Genomic DNA, 23,226 nt, shown 5'->3' on the forward strand with positions numbered 1-23,226 from the left:
TGCAGATATCAGTTATATTATACAGGAGGTGACATCACCGCTCTGCAGATATCAGTTATATTATACAGGAGGTGACATCACCGCTCTCCTGATATTAGGTATATTATACAGGAGGTGACATCACTGCTCTCCAGATATCAGTTATATTATACATGAGGTGACATCACCGCTCTGCAGATATCAGTTATATTATACAGGAGGTGACATCACCATTCTCCAGATATCCGTTATATTATACAGGAGGTGACATCACTGCTCTGCAGATATCAGTTATATGTTATACAGGAGGTGACATCACCGCTCTCCAGATATCAGTTATATTATACAGGAGGTGACATCACCGCTCTCCAGATATCAGTTATACTATACAGGAGGTGACATCACTGCTCTCCAGATATAAATATATATATTTCATAGTAGTGCCAGTGATATTGCTAATCTAATAGTATCAGTGATTGTGCTCATATAATTGTTCTACTGACAATAGTACCATAAATAGTGCCCATTTAAAGTATTAATGCCCGTGACAGTGCCCATATAATAATACTAGTGACAGTGCCAAGATAAATATGGACATATTATGTGGGCATTGTTGGGCAGTAAATAATGGTATTATATGAGCATCATATGGTGGTATTATTGGGCATCGTACACTAATATTATTGGGGTATCAGATCTTGGTATCATTGGGAGGTATATGGAGGTATTATTGGAATATTATATGAAAGTATATGGGCATCATATGGGAATAATATGGTGCTATTATCTGGGCATCACATAGTTGTATTATTGGACATGATATGGCAGTATTATCTGGGCGTTATATTGTGGTATTACTGGACTGTTACGTTCTAGACGAGGAACAACCACCTCTAGAACAGATCACAAGCACACGCGGCAAGCAGAGACCAGACATGACAGTCAGCAGGGAACTGGATCAGCAGGTAAGTGCTCAGCGGCAGGATCTACCACTGTACCAAGTGCACGGGTATTACTTGGGGCCAAACCAGGAGGGCACAGACACAGTGAGTCCCTTTCTTCAGAGAGCCCCAGATGATAGGGATGAACTTAGCCGGGGCTCACTGGTTGCACCTCCAGGATGGTCCTGGTGCACTTGGCCACTTACCTGCAGAGACTGCTGGAGAAGCACCAGCAGTCAAACACAAACAGGACTGGGCAAACAGGAACCAGTACACTGGCAGCTGCCTGGACCCCATGTAGACCGACATATGGTGGTCTCCGGCAGAGCTGCACACAGACGAGATGTCCTCCCTCCGGAGAACCCAGGAGCCCTATCACCAAGGCAGGACAGACACAGGAACAGAAGCAGTAAGTACTGCCAGGCGAGACATGGATAGCAGATGTCTGTTAGTCCATGGGGGAACAGAGGTGCACAGACAGGGGGACGTCTGGACTCCTCGCAGGACGACGCATGGCAGTCACAGACCAGACATAGAACCAGGCAAAGGCAGGAAGACCAGGCGACCTCGATGACAGTAGGTGGCCACACAAACAGGGCAGATGGCATCACCCAGGACCAGTGCATGGCTCCTGTCCCAAGCAAGGCTGGAGACAGACCGACCTAAACCCAGACACACCGATATATAAGGAGCACCTAGTGACCCCACCCCGACCATTAACCCCACTAATTGGCATTATATGACAGTATTCTCTAGGCATTGCATGGTGGTATTATTGGGCATTGTATGCAAGTATTAATTGGATAGTGTTGAGTAGGTGTAGTATGGTGGTATTATTATATGGTGGTGCACCCTACTCTCCTGGACATCAGTCGATGACAGTGACGGGAACGTCTCCTCCAGTGTCTGGTCACAGGATCAAAGTGCAATTTGAGGATTTTATTTTAAGTAGTTTCTGGGATTAGAGGAGAAGAAGATGGCCGGGGCTTCCAGTGCGCAGGAGACAGGGAGATTACACAGGGCTGTATTCAGAAGGTCTGAGGTATGTATTCACGGGGTCTGTATTCACGGGGTCTGGGGTATGTATTCACGGGGTCTGGGGTCGGTATTCACGGGGTCTGGGTCTGTATTCACGGGGTCTGGGGTCTGTATTCACAGGGTCTGGGGTCTGTATTCACGGGGTCTGGGGTCTGTATTCACAGGGTCTGGGGTATGTATTCACGGGTTCTGGGGTATGTATTCACGGGCTCTGGGGTCTGTATTCACGGGGTCTGGGGTCTGTATTCACGGGGTCTGGGTCTGTATTCACGGGGTCTGGGTCTGTATTCACGGGGTCTGGGGTATGTATTCACAGGGTCTGGGGTATGTATTCACAGGGTCTGGGGTATGTATTCACGGGGTCTGGGGTCTGTATTCACGGGGTCTGTATTCACGGGGTCTGGGTCTGTATTCACAGGGTCTGGGGTATGTATTCAGAGGGTCTGTGGTCTGTATTCACGGGGTCTGGGGTATGTATTCACGGGGTCTGGGGTCTGTATTCACGGGGTCTGGGGTCTGTATTCAGAAGGTCTGGGGTATGTATTCATGGGGTCTGGGTCTGTATTCACTGGGTCTGGGGTATGTACTCACGGGGTCTGGGGTATGTATTCACGGGGTCTGGGGTGTGTATTCACGGGGTCTGGGGTCTGTATTCACGGGGTCTGGGGTATGTATTTACAGGGTCTGGGGTATGTATTCACGGGTTCTGGGGTATGTATTCACGGGCTCTGGGGTCTGTATTCACGGGGTCTGGGGTCTGTATTCACAGGGTCTGGGGTCTGTATTCACGGGGTCTGGGGTCTGTATTCACAGGGTCTGGGGTATGTATTCACGGGTTCTGGGGTATGTATTCACGGGCTCTGGGGTCTGTATTCACGGGGTCTGGGGTCTGTATTCACGGGGTCTGGGTCTGTATTCACGGGGTCTGGGTCTGTATTCACGGGGTCTGGGGTATGTATTCACGGGGTCTGGGGTATGTATTCACAGGGTCTGGGGTATGTATTCACGGGGTCTGGGGTCTGTATTCACGGGGTCTGTATTCACGGGGTCTGGGTCTGTATTCACAGGGTCTGGGGTATGTATTCAGAGGGTCTGTGGTCTGTATTCACTGGGTCTGGGGTATGTATTCACGGGGTCTGGGGTCTGTATTCACGGGGTCTGGGGTCTGTATTCAGAAGGTCTGGGGTATGTATTCATGGGGTCTGGGTCTGTATTCACTGGGTCTGGGGTATGTACTCACGGGGTCTGGGGTATGTATTCACAGGGTCTGGGGTGTGTATTCACGGGGTCTGGGGTATGTATTCACAGGGTCTGGGGTATGTATTCACGGGGTCTGGGGTCTGTATTCACGGGGTCTGGGGTATGTATTCACGGGGTCTGGGGTCTGTATTTACGGGGTCTGGGGTATGTATTCACGGGGTCTGGGGTCTGTATTCACGGGGTCTGGGGTATGTATTCACGGGGTCTGGGGTCTGTATTCACGGGGTCTGGGGTATGTATTCACGGGGTCTGGGGTCTGTATTTACGGGGTCTGGGGTATATATTCACGGGGTCTGGGGTATGTATTCACGGGGTCTGGGGTATGTATTCACGGGGTCTGGGGTTCGCCTGGTCACGTGACCCTCCATCAGCGGCCATCTTATGGACAAGACCTCCGCATGAACAATACAAAAGACTTGGCCAAAAAGAGACTTTATGAAATATAGAAGATGCAGAGAATTTCAACAAAAGCTATATAAGTAAGGCTACTTTCACACCTGCGTTCGGGCTCCGCTTGTGAGCTCCGTTTGAAGGGTCTCACAAGCGGCCCCGAACGCATCCATCCAGCCCTAATGCATTCTGAGTGGACGCGGATCCGCTCAGAATGCATCAGTCTGGCGGCGTTCAGCCTCCGCTCCGCTCAGCAGGCGGACACCTGAACACTGCTTGCAGCGTTTTGGTGTCCGCCTGGCCGTGCGGAGGCAAACGGATCCGTCCAGACTTACAATGTAAGTCAATAGGGACGGATCCGTTTGAAGTTGACACAATATGGCTCAATTTTCAAACAGATCCGTCCCCCATTGACTTTCAATGTAAAGTCTGGACGGATCCGTCTGAACTACTTTGACACTTAGAATTTTTTCTAAACTATAATGCAGATGGATCCGTTCTGAACGGATCCAAACGTCTGCATTATAGGAGAGGATCCGTCTGTGCAGACACCAGACGGATCCTCTCTGAACGCTAGTCTGAAAGTAGCCTAAGTGCCATAGAGTTAATTTACAAACATATTCAGCAACAGTGGCCAGAAAGTAGAAAACCCCTTTAAGTTTCAACAGACTATGGTCAGAACTACACACAAAGCTCAATGCTTACAATATAAACATCATACATGGTATGTAGTGAGCTCCCTCTAGTGGTGGCTGTATAATCTGTATGTAGTGAGCTCCCTCTAGTGGTGACTGTGTAATCTTTATATAGTGAGCTCCCCCTAGTGGTGGCTGTATAATCTCCATATAGTGAGCTCCCTCTAGTGATGGCTGTATAATCTGTATGTAGTGAGCTCCCCCTAGTGGTGGCTGTATAATCTGTATGTAGTGAGCTCCCTCTAGTGGTGGCTGTATAATCTCTATGTAGTGAGCTCCCCCTACTTGTGGCTGTATAATATGTATGTAGTGAGCTCCCCCTAGTTGTGGCTGTATAATCCGTATGTAGTGAGCTCCCTCTAGTAGTGGCTGTATATTCTGTATGTAGTGAGCTCCCTCTAGTGGTGGCTGTATAATCTGTATGTAGTGAGCTCCCTCTAGTGGTGGCTGTATAATCTGTGGTGAGCTCCCTCTAGTGGTGACTGTATAATCTGTATGTAGTGAGCTCCCTCTAGTGGTGGCTGTATAATCTGTATGTAGTGAGCTCCCTCTAGTGGTGGCTGTATGATCTGTATGTAGTGAGCTCCCTCTAGTGGTGGCTGTATAATCTCTATGAACTGAGCTCCCCCTAGTTTTGGCTGTATAATATGTATGTAGTGAGCTCCCTCTAGTGGTGGCTGTATATTCTATATGTAGTGAGCTCCCACTAGTGGTGGCTGTATAATCTGTATATAGTAAGCGCCCACTAGTGGTGGCTGTATAATCTGTATGTAGTGAGCTCCCTCTAGTGGTGGCTGTATGATCTGTATATAGTAAGCTCCCACTAGTGGTGGCTGTATAATATGTATGTAGTGAGCTCCCCCTAGTTGTGGCTGTATGATCTGTATACAGTGAGCTCCCCCTAGTGGTGGCTGTATAATCTGTATACAGTGTGCTCCCCCTAGTGGTGGCTGCATAACCTGTATGTAGTGAGCTCCCTCTAGTGGTGGCTCTATAATCTGTATGTAATGAGCGCCCTCTAGTGGTGGCTGTATGATCTGTACGCAGTGAGCTCTGTCTAGTGGTGGCTATATGATCTGTATATCCACCATCAGGATCTGCTAATACTGGCAGGAGTTAGGGAAATGCCTAGAGATTACTAAGAGGTCACCATCCCTCTTCCTTAGCTTTGGAGGCCTAGATTGTTGTCAATTCGTTGTGGTGTGTATTTGGGGTTTTCCCTTCCCCTTAACCTGTGACAGAGCTCCCCCTATTGGTGGCTGTATAATCTGTACGCAGTGAGCTCCCCCTAGCGGTGGCTGTATAATCTGTATGTAGTGTGCTCCCTTTAGTGGTGGCTGTATAATCTGTATGTAATGAGCTCCCTCTAGTGGTGGCTGTATAATCTGTATGTAGTGAGCTCCCTCTAGTGGTGGCTGTATAATCTGTATGTAGTGATCTCCCTCTAGTGGTGGCTGTATAATCTGTATGTAGTAAGCTCCCTCTAGTGGTGGCTGTATAATCTGTATGTAGCGAGCTCCCTCTAGTGGTGGCTGTATAATCTGTAAGTAGTGAGCTCCCTCTAGTGGTGGCTGTATAATCTGTATGTAGTGAGCTCCCTCTAGTGGTGGCTGTATAATCTGTATGTAATGAGCTCCCTCTAGTGGTGGCTGTATAATCTGTATGTAGTGAGCTCCCTCTAGTGGTGGCTGTATAATCTGTATGTAGTGAGCTCCCTCTAGTGGTGACTGTATAATCTGTACACAGTGAGCTCCCCCTAGTGGTGGCTGTATAATCTGTACGCAGAGAGCTCCCCCTAGTGGTGACTGTATAATCTGTATGTAGTGAGCTCCCTCTGGTGGTGGCTGTATAATCTGTATGTAGTGTGCTCCCCCTAGTGGTGGCTTTATAATCTGTACGCAGTGAGCTCCCCCTAGTGGTGGCTGTATAGTCTGTACGCAGTGAGCTCCCCCTAGGGGTGGCTTTATAATCTGTACGCAGTGAACTCCCTCTAGTGGTGGCTGTATAATCTGTATGTAGTGAGCTCCCCCTAGTGGTGGCTGTATAATCTGTACGTAGTGAACTCCCCCTAGTGGTGGCTGTATAATCTGTACGCAGTGAGCTCCCTCTAGTGGTGGCTGTATAATCTGTATGTAGTGAGCTCCCCCAGGTAGTGGGACTGGGGGAGGAATGGAAGGAGGGACTAGAACAGTTCAGAAGGAAAGGTGTAGGGTAAAAAATATACATAAACCTCTTAAATGTATGTATACTAATGCCAGAAGCCTGACTAATAAAACTGGGGAGCTGGAATTAGTGATGTGTGAGGAGGACTATGACATAGTGGGAATAACTGAGACATGGCTGGATGATAGCTATGACAGTGGGAATAACTGAGACATGGCTGGATGATAGCTATGACAGTGGGAATAACTGAGACACGGCTGGATGATAGCTATGACTGGGCAGTTAATGTACAAAGTTGCAGTCTGTTTAGAAAGGATCGTCAAAACCGGAGAGGGGGAGGGGTCTGCCTTTATGTAAAGTCCTGTCTAAAGCCCACATTCCGTGAAGATATAAGTGAGGGACATGAACATGTGGAGTCACTGTGGGTAGAGATACATGGAGCTAAAAACAACAATAAATTATTAATAGGAGTTTACTATAAACCACCTAATATACCAGAGTCCACAGAAAATCTACTACTAAACGAGATAGACGAGGCGGCAAATCATAATGAGGTGGTTATTATGCGGGACTTCAACTACCCAGATATAGACTGGGAAACTGAAACTTGTATATCTCATAAGGGAAACAGGTTCTTGGCAATAATCAAAGACAATTACCTCTCCCAACTGGTTCAGGACCCGACTAGAGGGACGGCAATACTGGACTTACTATTAACCAATAGCCCTGACAGAACAACAGACGTGCAGGTTGGTGGACAACTGGGAAATAGTGACCATAAAGTAATAACCTTCCAATTATCATTCAAAAGAGCGTATCTACATGGAGGAACAAAAATACCAAACTTCAAAAAAGCTAAATTTAGCCAAATAAGAGAGGCCATAGGCCTAACTAACCTGGACAAAGTCCTCAAAAATAAAAATACAGCCACAAAATGGGATATCTTTAAAAACATCCTAAAATCTCATTGTGAGAGGTACATACCGTATGGGAATAAAGGGTTAAGGAACAAAAAGAAACCCATGAGGATAAATAGAACTGTAAAGAAAGCAATAAATGACAAAAAGAAAGCATTTAAATCACTAAAACAGGAGGGTAGCACGGAAGCACTGAAAAACTATAAGGAAAAAAATAGAACATGTAAAAAAATAATAAAAGCGCCCAAACTAGAGACCGAGAGATTAATTGCCAAAGAGAGTAAAACTAACCCTAAAATGTTCTTCAATTATATAAATGTTAAAAAGTATAAATCGGAAGGTGTCGGCCCCCTACAGAGTAATGAGGGGGGAGTCGCAGAGAGCGACGAGGAGAAAGCAAAGCTGTTAAATATTTTTTTCTCCAATGTATTCACTGAGGAAAATAAACTGTCAGATGAAATGCAGAATGTAAAAATAAATTCCCCATTAAAAGTGTCCTGTCTGACCCAGGAAGAAGTACATCAGCGACTTAAAAAGATTAAAATAGACAAATCGCCAGGACCAGATGGCATACACCCCCATATTCTAAGGGAATTAAGTAATGTCATAGCCAGACCCTTATTTCTGATATTTGCGGACTCTATACTGACAGGGAATGTCCCACAGGATTGGCGCATGGCAAATGTGGTGCCAATATTCAAAAAGGGTCCAAAAACAGAGCCTGGAAACTATAGGCCGGTAAGTCTAACATCTGTTGTGGGTAAACTGTTTGAAGGTTTTCTGAGAGATGCTATCTAAGAGTATCTCAACGGAAATAAGCAAATAACGCAATATCAGCATGGCTTTGTGAGGGATCGGTCATGTCAAACAAATTTAATCAGTTTCTATGAGGAGGTAAGTTCTAGACTTGACAAAAGCATTTGACACTGTACCGCATAAAAGGTTAGTATATAAAATGAGAATGCTCGGACTGGGAGAAAACGTCTGTATGTGGGTAAGTAACTGGCTCAATGATAGAAAACAGAGAGTGGTCATTAACGTTACACACTCAGATTGGGTAACTGTCACTAGTGGAGTACCTCAGGGGTCAGTACTGGAGGGGTCACTGTCACTAGTAGGGTACCACAGGGGTCAGTATTGGAGGGGTCACTGTCACTAGTGGGGTACCTCAGGGGTCAGTATTGGGCCCTATTCTCTTCAATATATTTATTAATGATCTTGTAGAAGGCTTGCACAATAAAATATAAATTTTCGCAGATGACACTAAACTGTGTAAAGTAATTAACACTGAAGAGGACAGTATACTGTATATATACTACAGAGGACAGTATACTGTATATATACTACAGAGGACAGTATACTGTATACCTACACTACAGAGGACAGTATACAGTATATACACTGAAGAGGACAGTATACTGTATATATACTACAGAGGACTGTATACTGTATATATATACTACAGAGGACAGTATACTGTATATACACTACAGAGGACAGTATACTGTACATATACACTACAGAGGACAGTATACTGTATATATACTACAGAGGACAGTATACTGTGTATATATACTACAGAGGACAGTATACTGTATATATACTACAGAGGACAGTATACTGTATATATACTACAGAGGACAGTATACTGTATATATATACTATAGTGGACAGTATACTGTATATATACTACAGAGGACAGTATACTGTATATATACACTACAGAGGACAGTATACTGTATATATACTACAGAGGACAGTATACTGTATATATACTACAGAGGACAGTATACTGTATATATACTACAGAGGACAGTACACTGTATATATACTACAGAGGACAGTATACTGTATATATACTACAGAGGACAGTATACTGTATATATATACTATAGTGGACAGTATACTACTACAGAGGGATCTGGATAGATTGGAGGCTTGGGCAGATAAGTGGCAGATGAGGTTTAACACTGACAGATGTAAAGTTATGCACATGGGAAGGAATAATGCAAGTCACCCGTACATACTAAATGGTAAAACACTGGGTAACACTGACATGGAAAAGGATCTAGGAATTTTAGTGAACAGCAAACTAAGCTGCAAAAACCAGTGTCAGGCAGCTGCTGCCAAGGCCAATAAGATAATGGGTTGCATCAGAAGGGGCATAGCTGCCCGTGATGAGAACATAGTCCTACCACTTTACACATCACTAGTCAGACCACACATGGAGGACTGTGTACAGTTCTGGGCTCCTGTGAACAAGGCAGACATAGCAGAGCTGGAGAGGGTTCAGAGGAGGGCAACTAAAGTAATAACTGGAATGGGGCAACTACAGTACCCTGAAAGATTATCTAAATTAGGGTTATTCACTTTAGAAAAAAGACGACTGAGGGGAGATCTAATTACTATGTATAAATATATCAGGGGTCAGTACAGAGATCACTCCCATCATCTATTTATCCCCAGGACTGTGACTGTGACGAGGGGACATCCTCTGCGTCTGGAGGAAAGAAGGTTTGTACACAAACATAGAAGAGGATTCTTTACGGTAAGAGCAGTGAGACTATGGAGCTCTATTGCCTGAGGAGGTGGTGATGGTGAGTACAATAAAGGAATTCAGGAGGGGCCTGGATGTATTTCTGGAGCGTAATAATATTACAGGCTATAGCTACTAGAGAGGGGTCGGGGATCCAGGGAGATATTCTGAGGCCTGATTGGAGTCGGGAAGGAATTTTTTATTCCCCTAAAGTGGGGAAAATTGGCTTCTACCTCACAGTTTTTTTTTTCCCTTCCTCTGGATCAACTTGCAGGATAACAGGCCGAACTGGATGGACCGATGTCTGTTTTCGGCCTTATGTACTGTGTTACTATGTTACTATGTTTTTCTGGATTCCTGGTTCAGCAGTCACCGCCCGCTCACTGCTATTTCCATATGTTTATCATTCTGTCATTTACTATAAATTATTACATAGGAAAAGTTAATCATAGTGATAATTAGCAGTGAGCAGTAATTATCCAGGTTGGCACAGCGGGCACTGCCATCTGATTGGAAACACTCCCTGTGACTGTGCAAGTCCAGACCTCTGACTGGAACAAGCCAAATATAACCACCCCTTAATGCCTGATGGGGGATGCTGACCACACATCTTGGGCTATACTACTGGGGGATGCTGACTGCACCTAACGGGGGATGATGACCGTACCTGATGGGAAGATGGTGACTGAATCTGATGATAGGATGCTAACCACACCTGATGGGGGATGTTGACCTCACCTGATGAGAAATGCTGACCACACCTTAATGGGACATGCTGGCCGCACCTTAAGGGAGGATACTGACTGCACCTGATGGAGGATATTGATACACACCTGATGGGGGATGCTGTCCACACCTGTTTAAGCTGCTGACCATACCTGATGGGGGTATTGACCACTGTCTATAGGATTGTAACACTGGATTGTTACAGTTTAAAGGATTAGTAAATCTGCCTAAGTGTGTATTAGGCCCTAAATTTGGTTCTAGAGGTTGTTATTAATATATTCACCTTCACACCAGACACCCTCACACCAGTCACCCTCACAGCAGTCACCCTCACATCAGACACCCTCACACCAGACACCCTCACATCAGACACCCTCACAGCAGACACCCTCACAGAAGTCACCCTCACACCAGACACCCTCACAGCAGACACCCTCACAGCAGACACCCTCACAGCAGACACCCTCACAGCAGACACCCTCACAGCAGTCACCCTCACACCAGACACCCTCACACCAGTCACCCTCACAGCAGTCACCCTCACACCAGACACCCTCACACCAGACACCCTCACATCAGACACCCTCACAGCAGACACCCTCACAGCAGTCACCCTCACAGAAGTCACCCTCACACCAGACACCCTCACAGCAGTCACCCTCACAGCAGTCACCCTCATAGCAGTCACCCTCACAGCAGTCACCCTCACAGCAGTCACCCTCACACCAGACACCCTCACACCAGACACCCTCACACCAGACACCCTCACACCAGACACCCTTACACCAGACACCCTCACACCAGACACCCTCACACCAGACACCCTTACACCAGTCACCCTCACAGCAGTCACCCTTACACCAGTCACCCTCACAGCAGTCACCCTCACAGCAGTCACCCTCACAGCAGTCACCCTTACACCACTCACCCTCACAGCAGTCACCCTCACAGCAGTCACCCTCACAGCAGACACCCTCACAGCAGACACCCTCACACCAGTCACCCTCACAGCAGTCACCCTTACACCAGACACCCTTACACCAGTCACCCTCACAGCATTCACCCTTACACCAGTCACCCTCACAGCAGTCACCCTTACACCAGACACCCTTACACCAGTCACCCTCACAGCATTCACCCTTACACCAGACACCCTTACACCAGTCACCCTCACAGCAGTCACCCTTACACCAGACACCCTTACACCAGTCACCCTCACAGTTGTAAACCTCACACCGGACACCCTCACACCTATCACTGTCACACCTGACACCCTCACACGAGTCAGCCTCATACCTTCAAAGCTGTCAACCTAACACTAGTCAACCTCACACCAAACACTCACACTTATCACCCTCACACTAGTCACCCTTACACAAGACACCTTCACAGCTGAAAACCTCACACCAGTCACCCTCGCACCTATCACTTTCACATCAGTCACCCTCATACCAGGCACTCTCACACCAGGCACCCTCACACCAGAAACCCTCGCACCTATCACTCTCACTTTAGTCACCCACACACCTGACAGCCTCACACCAGTCACTCTCACATCAGTCACTCTCACACCAGGCACCCTCGCACCTATCACTCTCACACCAGGCACCCTCACACCTATCACTCTCACACAAGTCACTCTCACACCTATCACTCTCACACCAGTCACCCACACACCTATCACTCTCACACCAGTCTCCCACACACCTATCACTCTCACACCAGTCACCCACACACCTGACGCCCTCACACCAGAAACTCTTGCACCTATCACTCTCACACCAGGCACCCTCACACCTATCACTCTCGCACCAGTAACTCTCACACCAGTCACCCACACACCTGACGCCCTCACACCAGAAACTCTTGCACCTATCACTCTCACACCAGTCACTCTCACACCAGTCACTCTCACACCTGACGCCCTCACACCAGAAACCCTTGCACCTATCACTCTCACACCTGTCACTCTCACACCTTTCACTCTCACACCTGTCACCCTCACACCTGTCACCCTCACACCTATCACTCTCACACCTGTCACCCTCACACCTGTCACCCTCACACCTATAACTCTCACACCTGTCACCCTCACACCTGTCACTCTCACACCTGTCACTCTCACACCTATCACTCTCACACCTATCACTCTCACACCAGTCCCTCTCACACCTGTCACTCTCACACCTATCACTCTCACACCTGTCACCCTCACACCTGTCACCCTCACACCTATCACTCTCACACCTGTCACCCTCACACCTGTCACTCTCACACCTTGTGGGATGTGAATGCACCTAATACGGAGGTGCTGGGGGTCAGTACTATCACCTGTACACAAAGCTGCTGCAAATGGCGATCTGTGCAAAAATCTATTGACCTGAACGTTATTGCCACAGTTTTCACAAGCGGATCCATTACAGAACTCAGAGGGCCAGCCCTGCCGCCATATCGTGTCATCTCCAGCCAGGCTGACATTACATAACTATATAGTGTAAACCGCCAGCCGCTCACAGACCGCGACCGCACCAGTATCACCTGTCATTCCATTTGATTTCAGAAAATCGTTTCATTTTGTTTTTTTGCTCTTCAGCTGCCAATATCCGGAGCTAGAAATTCCCTGACGGCTTCCAGATGTGAATAATCATTAAATGGCGCTGATCTCTGATATACGGAGGAGGCAGGAGGCAACATTAACCCTTTCAGGGCAGATTTGCTGTTTAGAGCTTTAGGAAATTTGGGCAAAATCTCCTAGAGGTCAGTTATAATATCAGCGGCTCAGCATGAAATATGGAGTCCAGCGCGCCCTTTGTACCCATCTCTTCCCTCTCATTACGCTACTGGCGCTGTTTGTGCTGCGGTTAATGGAACCAAGACTGTGTGAGGTAACGATGACACCGCCTGTAATTCTTGGAAGATTAAGATTCTTTTCCACAGAGATACACAAGGTCAGGGAAGGTTATGGCGGCTGACAGCGAGCTCCAGCCACAACCAGACAGAGGGCCCATAACAGCGACCTCCACAGTGCCCCCATAACAGTGACATCCACAGCGCCCCCATAACAGTGACGTCCACAGTGCTCCCATAACAGTGACCTCCACAGTGCCCCCATAACAGTGACATCCACAGTGCCCCCATAACAGTGACATCCACAGTGCCCCCATAACAGTGACATCCACAGCGCCCCCATAACAGTGACGTCCACAGTGCCCCCATAACAGTGACGTCCACAGTGCTCCCATAACAGTGACCTCCACAGTGCCCCCATAACAGTGACCTCCACAGTGCCCCCATAACAGTGACATCCACAGTGCCCCCATAACAGCGACCTCCACAGTGCCCCCATAACAGTGACATCCACAGCGCCCCCATAACAGTGATGTCCACAGTGCTCCCATAACAGTGACCTCCACAGTGCTCCCATAACAGCGACCTCCACAGTGCCCCCATAACAGTGACATCCACAGTGCCCCATAACAGTGACATCCACAGTGCCCCCATAACCGTTACATCCACAGTGCCTTTATAACAATGACGTCCACAGTGCCCCCCTAACAGTGACCTCCACAGTGCCCCATAACAGTGACCTCCACAGTGCCCCCATAACAGTGACATCCACAGTGCCCCCATAACAGTGACATCCACAGTGCCCCCATAACAGCGACCTCCACAGTGCCCCCATAACAGTGACATCCACAGTACCCCCATAACAGCGACCTCCACAGTGCCCCCATAACAGTGACCTCCACAGCACCCCCATAACAGTGACGTCCACAGTGCTCCCATAACAGTGACCTCCACAGTGCTCCCATAACAGCGACCTCCACAGTGCCCCCATAACAGTGACATCCACAGTGCCCCATAAAAGTGACATCCACAGTGCCCCCATAACCGTTACATCCACAGTGCCTTTATAACAGTGACGTCCACAGTGCCCCCCTAACAGTGACCTCCACAGTGCCCCATAACAGTGACCTCCACAGTGCCCCCATAACAGTGACATCCACAGTGCCCCCATAACCGTTACATCCACAGTGCCCTTATAACAGTGACATCCACAGTGCCCCCATAACAGTGACATCCACAGTGCCCCATAACAGTGCCTCCACAGTGCCCCCATAACAGTGACATCCACAGTGCCCCCATAACAGTGAAATCCACAGTGCCCCCATAACAGTGACATCCACAGTGCCCCAATAACAGTGACGTCCACAGTGCCCCCCATAACAGTGACATCCACAGTGCCCCCCTTAACAGTGACATCCACAGTGCCCCCATAACAGTGACCTCCACAGTGCCCCATAACAGTGACATCCACAAGTGCCCGCATAACAGTGACCTCCACAGTGCCCCCATAACAGTGACCTCCACAGTCCCCCATAACAATGACATCCACAAGTGCCCCCATAACAGTGACATCCACAGTGCCCCATAACAGTGACATCCACAGTGCCCCCATAACAGTGACATCCACAGTGCCCCCATAACCGTTACATCCACAGTGCCCTTATAACAGTGACATCCACAGTGCCCCATAACAGTGACCTCCACAGTGCCCCCATAACAGTGACATCCACAGTGCTCCCATAACAGTGACATCCACAGTGCTCCCATAACAGTGACATCCACAGTGCCCCCATAACAGTGACATCCACAGTGCCCCCATAACAGTGACATCCACAGTGCCCCCATAACAGTGACGTCCACAGTGCCCCCATAACAGTGACCTCCACAGTGCCCCATAACAGTGACATCCATAAGTGCCCCCATAACAGTGACATCCACAGTGCCCCCATAACAGTGACATCCACAGCGCCCCCATAACAGTGACATCCACAGTGCCCCATAACAGTGACGTACACAGTGCCCCCATAACAGTGACATTCACAGTGTCACTATAATAGTGGAGGGGGGACTGTGGGGGGATAATGGATGGAGGGGGGATTGTGGGGGGATAATGGATGGAGAAGAGACTGTCCAGGGATAACGGATGCAGGGAGAGACTGTGGGCAGATAACGGATGGAGGGGGGAATGTGGAGGGATAATGGATGGAGAGGGACTGTAGGTGAATAACAGATGGAGGGGGGACTTTGGGGGGATAATGGATGTAAGGGGGACTGTGGGGGGATAATGGAGGGAGGGGGGACTGTGTGGGGATAACGAATGGAGGGGGGACTGTGGAGGGATAACGAATGGAGGGGGACTGTGCGGGGATAATGGATAGAGGGGAGACTGTGGGGGGATAATGGATGGAGGGGAGACTGTGGGGGGATAATGGATGGAGGGGAGACTGTGCGGGGATAACGGATGGAGGGGAGACTGTGCGGCGATTACGGATGGAGGGGGACTGTGCGGGGATAATGGATGGAGGGGAGACTGTGCGGGGATAATGGATGGAGGGGAGACTGTGCGGGGATTACGGATGGAGGGGGACTGTGGGGGGATAACAGATGGAGGGGGACTGTGCGGGGATTACGGATGGAGGGGGGACTGTGTGGGGATAACGGATGGAGGGGGACTGTGCGGGGATAATGGATGGAGGGGAGACTGTGCGGGGATAAGGTATGGAGGGGGACTGTGCGGGGATTACTGAGGGAGGGGGACTGTGGGGGGATAACAGATGGAGGGGGACTGTGCGGGGATTACGGATGGAGGGGGACTGTGCGGGGATTACGGATGGAGGGGGACTGTGTGGGGATAACGGATGGAGGGGGACTGTGCGGGGATAATGGATGGAGGGGGACTGTGCGGGGATAATGGATGGAGGGGAGACTGTGGGGAGATAATGGATGGAGGGGAGACTGTGCGGGGATAACGGATGGAGGGGAGACTGTGCGGGGATTACGGATGGAGGGGGACTGTGCGGGGATAATGGATGGAGGGGGGACTGTGCGGGGATAACGAATGGAGGGGGACTGTGCGGGGATAATGGATGGAGGGGAGACTGTGCGGGGATAATGGATGGAGGGGAGACTGTGCGGGGATAGCGTATGGAGGGGGACTGTGCGGGGATTACTGAGGGAGGGGGACTGTGGGGGGATAACAGATGGAGGGGGACTGTGCGGGGATTACGGATGGAGGAGGACTGTGCGGGGATTACGGATGGAGGGGGGACTGTGTGGGGATAATGGATGGAGGGGAGACTGTGTGGGGATAACGAATGGAGGGGGACTGTGCGGGGATAATGGATGGAGGGGAGACTGTGGGGGGATAATGGATGGAGGGGGGACTGTGGGGGGATAATGGATGGAGGGGGGACTGTGCGGGGATAACGGATGGAGGGGGACTGTGCGGGGATAACAGATGGAGGGGGACTGTGCGGGGATAATAGATGGAGGGGACTGTGCAGGGATAACGGATGGAGGGGGGACTGTGCGGGGATTACAGATGGAGGGGGGACTGTGCAGGGATTACGGATAGAGGGGGGACTGTGCAGGGATAACGGATGGAGGGGGACTGTGCTGGGATTACGGAGGGAGGGGGACTATGCGGGGATAACAGATGGAGGGGGACTGTGCGGGGATAATGGATGGAGGGGACTGTGCAGGGATAACGGATGGAGGGGGACTGTGCGGGGATTACGGATGGAGGGGGACTGTGTGGGGATAATGGATGGAGGGGAGACTGTGTGGGGATTACGGATGGAGGGGGGACTGTGAGGGGAAAATGGATGGAGGGGAGACTGTGCGGGGATAACAGATGGAGGGGGGACTGTGTGGGGATAACGGATGGAGGGGGACTGTGCGGGGATTACGGGTGGAGGGGGGACTGTGCGGGGATTACGGATGGAGGGGGGACTGTGCGGGGATTACGGATGGAGGAGAGACTGTGAGGGGATAACAGATGGAGGGGAGACTGTGCGGGGATAACAGATGGAGGGGGACTGTGCGGGGATAACAGATGGAGGGGGACTGTGCGGGGATAACGGATGGAGGGGGACTGTGCGGGGATAACGGATGGAGGGGGACTGTGCGGGGATTACGGATGGAGGGGGGACTGTGCGGGGATTACGGATGGAGGGGGGACTGTGAGGGGAAAATGGATGGAGGGGGGCTGTGCGGGGATTACGGATGGAGGGGGACTGTGCGGGGATTACGGATGGAGGGGAGACTGTGCGGGGATTACGGGTGGAGGGGAGACTGTGAGGAGAAAATGGATGGTTGCTTTGTTTTCGCTGAAGGATCAGAACTGTCGCTGATAAAAATACATCTCATCAATGAAAAAACAATAATTATAAGTGGCAGAAATCTCGACCTCGTGTCCGGGGTCCATATCCGGTCACTCCTGATCCCGGACAGATGGCCGCAGCGCTTCCCAGATAACAGTAACAGCCAAAAATTGCATCAATAATGTGAAGTCTCGCTGCCTGGTGCCAACCCCTCCCCCACATCTCATTCATAAATCCTGTCATACTGGCAGAAAGTGGTGCCATCTGCTGTAGAACTGCAAGTCTCAGCATCTCTTCAGGTCAGAACCAATTAGATCACTTAGTAATTATCACAACTGTCAAGTGCGGAGACCCCCGGCACCTGGCAAGCCTGGAAGTTCTGGCTGCTAAAAACTTTTTTATTTAACACTTGAAAAGTTGTAACATCCAACACGGATAAGGCCTGCACTAGAGTTTGCAACTTTCACTTCCATAAGAGTGGCATTAAGCCATGTGTTTCCTCACCATTTCTAAGATCTCTGCTTGCTGTCAGTAAAAGAAAGCATTTAATTTGAGGCAGCAAACATATCTGCATATCTCACTCATAATCTTTTATACTACCCAAACTCCTCTGACTCATACAGCCTGGCTATACTACCTGTGTTTGCTTTTTACCATGTATTTCTATGCAATACAGCTTAACATTGCTTTCCCCTAGGTCACACAGTCTATCTGTATTACGGTATCTACATGTGCTGTCTACAGAAACTCCAGTGTATTTCAATGAGATGCAGCTTCACGCTGCTCTCCCCTGACTCACACTGCCTGTTTATGGTATACTGTATCTGTGTATGCTGTGTACATAATCTCCAGTATATCCTATGAGATGAGACTTCACACTGCTTTCCCTTAAACTCACACTGCCTGTTTATACTGTGTGTGCTGTGTACATAATCTCCCGTGTATTCTATGAGATGAGACTTCACACTGCTTTCCCATAAGCTCATACTGCCTGTTTATACTGTGTGCTGTGTACATAATTTCCAGTGTATCCTATGAGATGATATTTAAGACTGCTGTCCCCTGACTCACACTGCCTGTTCATACTGTGTGTGCTGTGTACATAATCTCCAGTGTATCCTATGAGATCAGACTTCACACTGCTCTTCCCTGACTCACACTGCCTGTTTATACTGTGTGCTGTGTACATAATCTCCAGTGTATCCTATGAGATGATATTTAAGACTGCTGTCCCCTGACTCACACTGCCTGTTCATACTGTGTGTGCTGTGTACATAATCTCCAGTGTATCCTATGAGATCAGACTTCACACTGCTCTTCCCTGACTCACACTGCCTGTTTATACTGTGTGCTGTGTACATAATCTCCAGTATATCCTATGAGATGAGACTTCACACTGCTCTTCCCTGACTCACACTACCTGTTTATGCTGTGTGCTGTGTACATAATCTCCAGTGTATCCTATGAAATGAGACTTCACACTGCTCTCCCCTGACTCATAATGCCTATTTATACTGTGTGTGCTGTGTACATAAAATCTCCAGTATATCCTATGAGATGAGACTTCACACTGCTCTTCCCTGACTCACACTACCTGTTTATGCTGTGTGCTGTGTACATAATCTCCAGTGTATCCTATGAGATGAGACTTCACACTGCTCTCCCCTGACTCATAATGCCTATTTATACTGTGTGTGCTGTGTACATAATATCCCGTGTATTCTATGAGATGCAGCTGTACACTGCTTTCCCCTGAATCATATTGTCTTATCTGTGACTGCTGTATGTAGATTCTCCAGTGTATTTCAATGAGATGCAGCTTCACGCTGCTCTCCCCTGACTCACACTGCCTGTTTATGGTATACTGTATCTGTGTATGCTGTGTACATAATCTCCAGTATATCCTATGAGATGAGACTTCACACTGCTTTCCCTTAAACTCACACTGCCTGTTTATACTGTGTGTGCTGTGTACATAATCTCCCGTGTATTCTATGAGATGAGACTTCACACTGCTTTCCCATAAGCTCATACTGCCTGTTTATACTGTGTGCTGTGTACATAATTTCCAGTGTATCCTATGAGATGATATTTAAGACTGCTGTCCCCTGACTCACACTGCCTGTTCATACTGTGTGTGCTGTGTACATAATCTCCAGTGTATCCTATGAGATCAGACTTCACACTGCTCTTCCCTGACTCACACTGCCTGTTTATACTGTGTGCTGTGTACATAATCTCCAGTGTATCCTATGAGATGATATTTAAGACTGCTGTCCCCTGACTCACACTGCCTGTTCATACTGTGTGTGCTGTGTACATAATCTCCAGTGTATCCTATGAGATCAGACTTCACACTGCTCTTCCCTGACTCACACTGCCTGTTTATACTGTGTGCTGTGTACATAATCTCCAGTATATCCTATGAGATGAGACTTCACACTGCTCTTCCCTGACTCACACTACCTGTTTATGCTGTGTGCTGTGTACATAATCTCCAGTGTATCCTATGAAATGAGACTTCACACTGCTCTCCCCTGACTCATAATGCCTATTTATACTGTGTGTGCTGTGTACATAAAATCTCCAGTATATCCTATGAGATGAGACTTCACACTGCTCTTCCCTGACTCACACTACCTGTTTATGCTGTGTGCTGTGTACATAATCTCCAGTGTATCCTATGAGATGAGACTTCACACTGCTCTCCCCTGACTCATAATGCCTATTTATACTGTGTGTGCTGTGTACATAATATCCCGTGTATTCTATGAGATGCAGCTGTACACTGCTTTCCCCTGAATCATATTGTCTTATCTGTGACTGCTGTATGTAGATTCTCCAGTGAAGTCTATGAGATGCAGTTTTATCCTGTCTGTCAATGCTATCTGTGTGTGCTGTGCACATATTTTCCAGTATATCCTATGAGATGGAACTTCACACTGTTCGCCACTTTCTCACACTGTCTATATTATCTATGAGTGCCATCTTCAGAATCTCCAGTGTATTTATGCACTGCAGCTTTACCCCACTTTCCTCTGACTCACAATATCTGCCTATACCATCTGTATTTCGAGACTATAATCTCCAGTATATTTTATATGCGATGCAGCTTCAGACTGCTCTCCCTTTTCCCACACTGTCTATATTGTCTATGAGTGCTGTGTTAAGAATCTCCAGTGTATCATATGAGATGCAGCTTCACACTGCTCTCCCTTTTCTCACACTGTCTATATTATCTATGAGTGCCATCTTCAGAATCTCCAGTGTATCATATGAGATGCAGCTTCACACTGTTTTGCTCTGACTCTGACACCACCTATCTCATTGTAGGCTCTCCCCTTTCTCACACTGTCTGCATTACCTGAGTGCTGTGTGCATAATCTCTGGTGTACTCCTATGAGATGCCACTTCAGATTGAGTGTGATAAGACTCCACCCCTGTGTGATGAGACTCTGCCCCTGTGTGATGAAACCCCGGCCTTTTGTGGGATGAGACTCCACCTTGTCGGGTGAGACTCCACCCCGTGTGATGAGACTCCGCCCCTGTGTCACTGTAAAGACAGAGGTATAATGGGAAATGTATGAGCAGTACAGTGGCTATGTGGTTAGCATTGGGGTCCTAGGTTCGAATCCGACCAAGGACAACATCTGCATGGAGTTTGTATGTTCTCCCCGTGTTTGCGTGGGTTTCCTCCGGGTACTCCAGTTTCCTACCACACTCCAAAGACAGACTGATAGGGACCTTAGATTGTGAGCTCCATTAGGGACAGTTGGATGCTAATGCCTGTAAAGCGCTGCAGAATATAGAAGCGCTATATAAGTGTATAAAATATATAAATAAATAAATTGTAAGATGCATTTAGAGAACCAGATCAAAGGAAAGAACAGATTAACATGAAAGATGTCCCATAAATTGCTAATCACCTACAAGAGGTATACACCAGAGCCTTTATAACAGGGACTCGTGGCCCTCCACCTGCTGCATAACTACAACTCTTCCCATGCTTTGATAGCTCTAGTCTGTTCAGACATGATGGAACAGCAAGAGGACCGAGAGTGTGATATCCCTGCTGTAGAATATTCCTTAATAACACTATACAAGAGCAGAGTGCCTATATGTGACCGGCATGATTGTATGACAGCTGTCTACGGGGGTTTACAGTGCACCCCCCCTCTGTGCTGACACGGTGAGGATCAAAGGACAAATAACAAGTTGAGGACTATTGATTATAGGATTATAGATTTTTTTTCGGGGGGTGGGGAGCCTCTTTAACCCCTTAATGATCAGATGCCTGTCTCTTCCTCTGAGTCTCTGCTTCTGCTGGATTGTAGGAGTTACTGCAGTGATGACAAGACACATTGCTGCAGACTTTGCCAACCATGAAATCACAGCGGGCAGTTACTAAGGTGTTAATTTTCAGGAGAGGAAATAGCCAAGGTCCATGTGCTAGGAAAGTATGTGGATCCCTCACCATGCAGTTAGCAAGAGTCAAGGAGGAGGGGCTTGTCACAGGAATTTGTGTTAAGTCCGCCCCTGCTTAAACACCTCCAGTTCTGAGATCCTCATCTGTGTGGACAGTGATGGAGTAAATCCTCTCCACTCAGGAGAACGCCTCATACTGCCCCCCGCCCAGTGTTCACTTCCTCCATATGTAGTAGCTATAAAAGCATCACAAAGCGGAGGATGACACAAGCAAGAGAATGACTCCTACTCCTAGTCTGCAGCCAGCTCTGTAGTCAGCACCCAACTCAGTTATTAGCAACCAGCTCTGCAGTCAGCAACCGGCTCAGTAATCAGCAACCAGCTCTGTAGTCAGCACCCAACTCAGTTATTAGCAACCAGTACTGCAGTCAGCAACCGGCTCAGTAATCAGCAACCAGCTCTGCAGTCAGCAACCAGCTCTGCAGTCAGCAACCGGCTCAGTAATCAGCAACCAGCTCTGCAGTCAGCAACCGATTCAGTAATCAGCAACCGGCTCAGTAATCAGCAACCGGCTCAGTAATCAGCAACCGATTCAGTAATCAGCAACCGGCTCAGTAATCAGCAACCAGCTCAGTAATCAGCAACCGGCTCAGTAATCAGCAACCAGCTCAGTAATCAGCAACCAGCTCTGCAGTCAGCAACCAACTCAATTATCAGCAACCAGCTCTGCAGTCAGCAACCGGCTCAGTAATCAGCAACCGGCTCAGTAATCAGCAACCGGCTCAGTAATCAGCAACCAGCTCTGTAGTCAGCAACCAGCTCTGTAGTCAGCACCCAACTCAATTATCAGCACCCAGCTCTGCAGTCAGCACCCGACCCTGCAGTCCTCACACAGCACTGCAATCAGCACCCAGCTCAGTAATCAGCAACCAGCTCTGTAGTAAGCATCCAGCACTGCTGTCGGCACCTAGCTCTGCAGTCAGCACC

The sequence above is a fragment of the Bufo bufo genome, chromosome 6 (assembly GCF_905171765.1).
Source record: "Bufo bufo chromosome 6, aBufBuf1.1, whole genome shotgun sequence".
NCBI classification, from domain to species: Eukaryota; Metazoa; Chordata; class Amphibia; order Anura; family Bufonidae; genus Bufo; species Bufo bufo.